We start from the raw sequence: 8,369 nt of genomic DNA, 5'->3' as shown, positions 1-8,369 counted from the left end.
TACGAGCTCTATAGTCTAACCTGGGGATTTTAAATTGGGCATGCACTCACCATATTTCAGTATCTTAAGAAACTTAAATATTTCTTATGTAACTTTCAGATACTATCAAAATAGCTAAATAAAGACAAAAAGATGACAAAGACATCTACTGCTAACTTCTTAAACCCATCATTTGTTCAGGGAACAACAGTATGAACTCTAGTTAAGCAGAGTTCACTAAAATACAGTCCTTATCAAAGGAAAATACAGTCTGTGAAACATAAAAATACATACCAACTACCAAAATGCAAAGCTTGTGATCAACAGACACTATCTAAACTTACTGAGGTCTTAAGTGCAATACACAAGTTTAAGTTTCCAGTAATCCATTTTTCCTGCTCACAACACATGCTAACCAAAGACAGCGTAACACAGAGGTCAGGACCACTAAGCAGCAAGTGAAGGCAAGGGGCACATTAAATACCGAACAGGTGAAATTTCTAGGGAATGGGAATGAATACATTAATAAACCCTCCTGCAGAAATTAAATCTATTAGGCAATTAACTTCCTTAAATGTTATATCCCACTACAGTGAATGCAGCTGAGGCTGTACCCTTTAAGATTAACACCCGGTCAAAGCAATTAGGGCTCTGAACTAACTCGTTACCATTCCCAGCAAGTGCTCCTGCAGAAGCATTGCTGACAGCTTTCACATTTTTATGCCATTTCTACAACTTCACTGCAGATCTCTCCCAAGTCAACCACTGATATTCAGTGTTCTCTGCTTTATATTGAACTAATTAATTCAGGATAATTAAGTCAGACTTTCAGTATTAAAGAGGCCTCTGAGGCAAATAAACCAACAGCAGTGAGAGGGTGGGAGTACAAACAAAGAAAAATGAAATTTCACAGTAACCTCTCCTTTATGAATGACAACCTTGCTTTACTGTCCAGGACTTCTCTTTCAACTTTTCTTTCTTAGGTCTTAGTTCTGCAAGATGAATTCCACGTTCTGCTTTTCTTATCATCAGTTCCTTGGGAAATATCATGGCATGTAATGTCACAATGATTAAGAACACCTTCAAGGCTAGAAATGTTTTCCAAGCACATGTCTACAGCTGTGATTGCGGAAAATATAGTCTGAATTGTGTCTGGTTTTAATGATCACAAAAAGCCTTCAGTTATAGATATCACACACACCCTTCCAGAAAATAGGAAATGGGAGCTTGATTTCTGCCGCAGTCCCTGTATGAATGAATTAACAGTTGAGCTATCAGAAGAAGAGAGTGAGCATTTACTTTATTAATCTCTTTGCTTTCCTTGAAGGATCAAAGAAATTTACTTTATTTCCAAAGAATGTCAATGTTTCATTCAGCCTGCAACACCTTGTTAATTTCCTATTTAATTTGAAATAGAAAAAAGCAATGAAATAAATTCCAGTTTCATTCTAACTGAAAACCTGTATTAATTCTTCAGCTCAGACAAGGCAGGATAACATTTGAAGCACTGAACCAGAGTAAGTGTGATGAAAGAGCTAACAGAAGCCACGGCTCTGGGGATGTGAACCAGAGAAGATATCAATAACAGCCTAATCCTGCTACTACTTATTCTGTGCTGCTAGTCTAAATGTCAAAACCATACTGATGATCAAAAAAATTCACCTAAAAATTCACTTGTGACTGATGGTGCTGGAGTTAATGAAAATTGAAAAATTACCACAAAACACGTAGACTGAAAGAACAAATTAAAGATGACTCTACTAATTTAATGTTTGCATTTTAGATTTTTGAATAATTCATCACGTAAAGATTATCCATATCATTGATGCCGCAGCTAGAAGAGATTAACATCCTTACAGCCTACTAACTCTCTGAAGATATAAAATCCTTCTGGAATTGTCACAAATACACATGGTGTTCCCAATATCTAAATCTGTGTACTCCATTACAGTTTGAATGAAGGTCTACAATGACTGCACATATGAGGAGGATGTGTACTATTGCAGCAAGCTGAATAATTCTAGAGGAGATATATGAAAAAAAGTGTTCTTGAAGTTCACATTTTAAACAAAAGCATCCAAATAACTAGAGCTCAATTTATGCTTCTGAATCTGAATCTCATTTTCATTATCTTTTAAAGGAGAAGTAACACTACAATTTTATTTTTGCAAAAGCAAATAAATGACAAGAATCTTGAATGGACAGACTACCATATACTTGTTAAAAAGCACACAGATATCTAAAGAGAAGAAAGTGTTCTAGATGTACATGGTATTAAATGGGACTGTCAGCTTAACAGCTAGCTCTGGAGATGGACCTTTTTACAACAAGATACAAAAATAAGCCAGCCTGCCTATCACTTTATCAGCATGTCCCCTTCTATGCTTCGCAAAAAAGTATGTACTACTTTAGAGGAAAGCTCTTCCCTGAAATGCATTACTCTCCTTTTCCCCACCCACTCACTGCAGAATTTGTTTATGGATCAGTTTGTTACACAATCACAGAATCACAGAATCACAGAATGGCAAGGGTTGGAAGGGACCTGGGGAGATCATCTAGTCCAACCCTCCTGCTAAAGCAGGTTCACCCAGAGCAGGTTGCGCAGGACATTATCCAGGGGGGCTTTGAATATCTCCAGAGAAGGAGACTCCACAACCCTCCCGGGCAGCCTGTTCCAGTGCTCTCAAACAGAAGCCTCATATACCTGCATTGTTAAATTATTGTGTTTTATACGACCAGAACATATTGAGCACCTGAAATGCCTGTACCTGTGACTCCCTCCAAAAGGTGCTGCTGCAACTGACGGTCGGTTCTGTCTCACAGCTAGAAGAGTGTTCCTGTAAATCACTCTGGAGACCAGCATATTTAATGCTAATCATATCTAGCTTCAAGTCATTACAAAACCATTTGCACAAATCCTTAACTTCGTAACACAACCGTTCTGGGTGAGTGTCCTTCACTGTGACAGTGTTCAATTACATACAAAAGGAAAACTGATATATCCTTTTGCTCTGAAAGCTTAATTGAATTTCTGGCGGTTTGTAGAACTCTACTGCAATCCTATCAACCATGTGAAACTCTCACAATAACATTCATTCCCAAACTATAATTCTTTCTTTTTTCCTTTCAAGTATTTTAAGTACAGTAAGCACATACATTTGCAACACAACTCACACAAACCTAAACACTCTGCAGGACTCTTTTTCAGATACAATTCATCACATTACCCTTGGCTCTGGTCATCTTTTTCTTCTGACCACCAAGTCAATGACAAAATGCCTTTTTGTCCTGGCTACTGCTGATGGCAGCTTAATATTCCAGTCTCATCTCTGTCTCTGTTAGTCTGCCTCCTTCTTATACCCTACAACTGCTTTTATCTTCCAGACTGTTTATCTTCCATCAGTACTTTAATTACTTGGGTCTTCTTTTCTCCCATTTGGTACATGCAACAGCAACACTATAAAAAAAAGTAGGGTGAATTACAGCCACCAAAGATCTCATACTCATACTTAAGAACTTCACAGGTGCAAGAGGAATAGCACTGAGATGTTTATTCTTCCCAGTCTCAGTTCCTATTTCTTGCTTTTTAGGGATGCATCTTATTTAATTCAATAAATATTAATTCTAAAAGGGTTTACATATATCCTAAATATTCAGAAGTCCTGAATTTTCTAGGACATTTTTAAAAGTATGATGAAGAATATGACAGATGACTGGACTGTCTGCCTCTTGAGGCTCTCTGAAGGCTTCATTAACAATTCCACCCAAGAAAAGCAGTTTTAGTACTGCACAGTGAGAATATCCACGCTCACTGTGGCAATCCAGGAATCTGCCCTGTAAACAACTCATGAACTTTGTCTGACATTTGGAAATTGTTTTATAAATATTTTTTTTCATCAAGTAACTCATACACACTGCTTCCAACCATACCACCCCATGCAGACAGAATGACTGGCCATTAAGAATAACAATTGTTTTATTGGGTGAGGATGATTTAAGTCAGAAATGAGTTTTCTCCTGCTTGTCCACAAGGAGGAAGTGGAGAGAGTGGACAATACCCAAGCAAGAAAAATTCACTAAGAGCACATAAAACACAAGCTTAAAAAGACTTGAAAGAAGAGCCTACATAGGGGGCAATCTCAGTAGTTTTCAGAGAGGAGAAAGAAGGTCTGGTCTTACTTAACCGGAGACATGTAAGATTCACGTAAGAACAAAATGTGAGAAAAGCTTTGTTATGAAGAAAAGCCGGAAGGTGCAGAAGCCAAGAGGAGCTGGGCTGAATCCCAACAGTCACTTGAAAGATTTATGGTATCTCCAGAAGGTGCTTAGAGACTCCATGGAGGTTCAGATTCCAAGGACTTAAAGAATGAATGAATGGCCTAATGAAATAAATCCCCAACACATCAGCCAGTGAAATGGCTCACCAGAGGAGGAACTCTACTAGCAACCCCAGTTAACCTGCATGTTATTAAAAAAAAAAAAAACAGCGTGAATTCATGTGCAAGTCTATGACCCAAGGGAAACATAGATGGTTAGTCCTCAGAGCAAGAAGATGAGATTTTAACAGATGTAAACTGTTGAGCTAATGCTCAGAGGGTATGTTGTTTGGTGGATTTTTTTCCCCAGCATCACATGGAATACAGCTGAATATCTGCTATAGGCCTCCTTGGCCCCAGGGTTATATTTGAAGATATACAGAGAGAATTATAATCCTTTTGGAGAAACAATATGACCAGGAATCATTTCTTTATGAGAAGCTTTAACTTCTCAGAGACTCACAATCAATGAAAGCAATAAAGCCATTGGACATGAATACTTCAGACCATGTAATGATAACAAGTTTAAGTTAGACAGAGGAATAAACAACAGTTAGTCTGTATCTCAGCGTTTTTAAGTGATAAATACATAATGTTAAAAATGAACAAAGACAAATAAAAAAAGGGGGTTGGATATGAGAGAAATCTGGGACTTCAGTCAATCATGATAAAAATATATAGGTATTCACGAACAGAAAAGAAAAGCGGAAATAGGTGTGCTAAGATGAGAAGATAGCAAGCTGTTAAAACTGGCCATTGTGCCAGAGCTGAAGGAGTACCTTCCTCACATCTGCCATCAGCAATGATCGTGGCCATCATAACTAGAGTGAGACTATAGGAATAGAAGTTATGCATCTTGAAGTTAAAATTCAAACTGCATTCGAAGTGGTAGGACCCAATGTAGAACTATTGAAGAACTGACAAATAAAACTACAAGCTTGCAGTCATAACCATTCTAGATCTTAATGAAACCATCTCTCTTGAAAATATCAAATGGAGGGATTAATTTGCAAAAGGAGAACAACTTAATGTGGGCACTACAATACTATCAGCCTGACCTAAACCAATACAAATTTCAGAGCAAGTTTCAAAGATTAAAGAGAAGATAGAAAAGAAGATAAAACATTTTGCCAAGTACCTCAGTATCCTTTTGATAATGCATTTTTCTAGACACACAAGTAAGTTGATCTGGATTTAGTAAAGCAACAAATGGAAATCACATTTCTTTATATTTTATTTAGTACAGACAACACAGCTATTAGTTCAAGAATCATATGGTAAGAAACTAGGTAAAGAAGATATGAAAACAAGATGTCTTGAAAAAGGGAAGTAACAAATTGGTTGGCTGTATTGATAACCAGGTTGTTAAGCCTATTCATTAACCAGAAAAAAACCCAGAACATAAGCACTTCAATAGCACTCACCAGTTCTTGAAATTAGAAAGTGCTGTCAATGTAGAAAATCAAGAGGATCCTTATAGAGAAGAATTAGAAGACTGACGTAATAAAAATAGAATGACAAAATATGAAATTACATACCAACAAACCAATATTTTTGCTGTAAGCTGGGAATTTTTTCATTGGAAACTGAAAAGGAGAAAAAAACCAAACATGGATGACTGTAAGTCAAAGTGATCCAGCCTAAAAAAAGACAAATGCAAACTGATTTAGGTGAGAAATTGCCAGTTAAGTATTAGCATTCCTGTGCAACTAAATTGTCAGTTCTCATTTAGAAAATACTGAGTACAGATGATGGGGCAAAGAGGTCCAGTGGTACATCCAGAGCCACAGACTTGATGAGAATACCTGCCTGCCCATGCATTTCAGAAGGTACAGCAGTTCTGCTCTGCTCCCCAGAAATGTGGGATGGGCGAGGGGAGGTGTAGTCACTGGGAGCCCTTGGGGATAGTGGCTACTGAGATTTGCACTTGATAATCCCTGGAACTGTTTTTAACTTTCATCCACACTTTCTAGGAAAAATAACCACGATTTAGTGCATGCTCATAAGCCTGGTTTCCATTACAAGCAATTAGTAAAAATAATGCCATAGCGTAAAATCAAAGTCTCTAAAAGTACACTTTAAGTGGCCTCCAATAAGATACAATAGACATCAAAAATCTCCCAGGAAACATAAATGTTTTTCAACATGGCGTTTCAACAACAGAGTTTTAGAAACTGCAGGATAACCTGTATCCCATAACCACAGGGCTCTGGAAATGTAACACGTGTTCTGGTCTAACTCTCAAATATTGGCTTGGGTCGTCCCTTCAGACAAACATTTCTGAAAATTAAAAGCAGTCAGCCTTTCAAAAAGTGTGTTTCAACTGTCAGGTTTTTTCCCTCTCCTCAGATACAGGCACAAATGGAGGTTAAAAAAATAAAAAAAAAAATAATTATTGGCTTGTTCCATGAAAATTACTTCTTTAATTGCAAATTACAAACCTAAGAGATCTGAGGTTTGTTTTTTTCAATGGAAAGAGAACACAAAAGCAGTGTGGTATCAGAGCACAATCATTCTAAGACTGCAGCACTGCCAAAATTATTGCTAAAGACATCAACTTCAAAGGCGGCTAAAAAAAGAAAAGAAGAAACAATTTCCAGGGTATGGAGTTTTACTTTAATAGTAACAAAAGGGAGCAAACAAAAAAAATAAACAAGAGAGGCCAAATAAATGGGGTTTTGGCTTTCTTCTTTCTTTTTAAAACCAGAATGAAATGCTCTTAGATCCTTTAAAAATTATACAAACGTAAACCTAGAGGAAAAAGAATTTTCTAAGTTGTTACTTTGTTTTCAAATTAAACTTTTGGGGAAAATAATTATTCTACTATTACTAGTGATGGCAGCACATATTGTTTTAAAATACACTACATTAAAAAGTTGTTCTGTGCTCTGGGAAAGCAGGTTACATTTGTATTGGAGTTTATTTCATCCCCTTGCTCCTACAGCGTCATGCATACAGTGCTCTCTCTCCCCCTCAGAAACCCACAGACACACATTAAATTAGTTGGGATTTTCAAAATCCAGAGAACCTGAAAACCCCCCAAAGAACAAGTCGAGGCTGATTTCATTGCAGCTTATGTTCCTAAGCTCCCCGTGCGCTTGTGCAACAAAAGCTTTTTTGAAAAGAGCCTCCCAGTTCCCCACTGCCTCACAACTTGTGCAGCCATCAATTGGCGCGATGTTGTTGTATAGTCTTACCATATGGTAGCATTTTACACTTACTTTGCACAGGCTTATAGATCTACACAAAGCAGAAGGCAGGCAGGAATTACCAGATTCGGTCATTTTTAAAAACCAGCATTACTGAATCTTGTGCTGCGAATTAAACAGCCAGTCTCCAACCTGAGCAATTTCTGCCCTATCCTATTTTTGCACCATGAGCTGGAGACTGGATCCTGATGGGGCTCCAAACACTGACTGACCTTTGGTACTAATGGTGCTAAAAACTTATCCAAGAGCCACACGAGAGTAACTACAAGTGTAAAGCACAGCATGCCCCAAGAGATCTGAAGTGCTTTCAGTGATTTCATTTCTGAAAACACTGTAAAATCAAATTCTATTCAATGTCTTTATGATCAAGAGTAAACAGCACAGAAAACACGCAAAACAGGAACCAACCTGTTGAAAACTGAGCAAGCGCTGAGTTGGTATGTTCAGGTTACTGCTCCCCTACCCCCAAAAGGCAACTGCAAATTTTAAAGTTTAAATTCTGTGTTGATACATTCTTGAGATCAACATATTTTCTAATAGTACACCAAAAAGCTATCTGTACAGCATGCATTTATGGTACAACGTACAGAGTAAGCATTAACAAAGGGATAATCCTTGTCTCAAAGAGCTTATTCTTCTACATTTGGGAGCATCTTATGACAACTGAAAATCTTTTCAGAAGAGAACGATGGACATGCTTTATTGAGTCCATGCCCATGTAAGTGCACATCAATCCTACAGAAATGTCATTAGGCATCATAGTGATAAAAGTACCAAATCAAAATGTATCCATAAAATCAGCTAATTAATAAAAATGTTGGTAATTTCTTACAGAATCAAACTGGATAAATGTCCAAGGCAATAG

This window comes from Egretta garzetta, unplaced genomic scaffold, assembly GCF_000687185.1.
Source record: "Egretta garzetta isolate BGI_Z169 unplaced genomic scaffold, ASM68718v1 scaffold114, whole genome shotgun sequence".
Classification (NCBI taxonomy): Eukaryota; Metazoa; Chordata; class Aves; order Pelecaniformes; family Ardeidae; genus Egretta; species Egretta garzetta.
The sequence above is the reverse complement of the archived record's forward strand: the minus strand, read 5'-3'. Positions refer to the sequence as shown.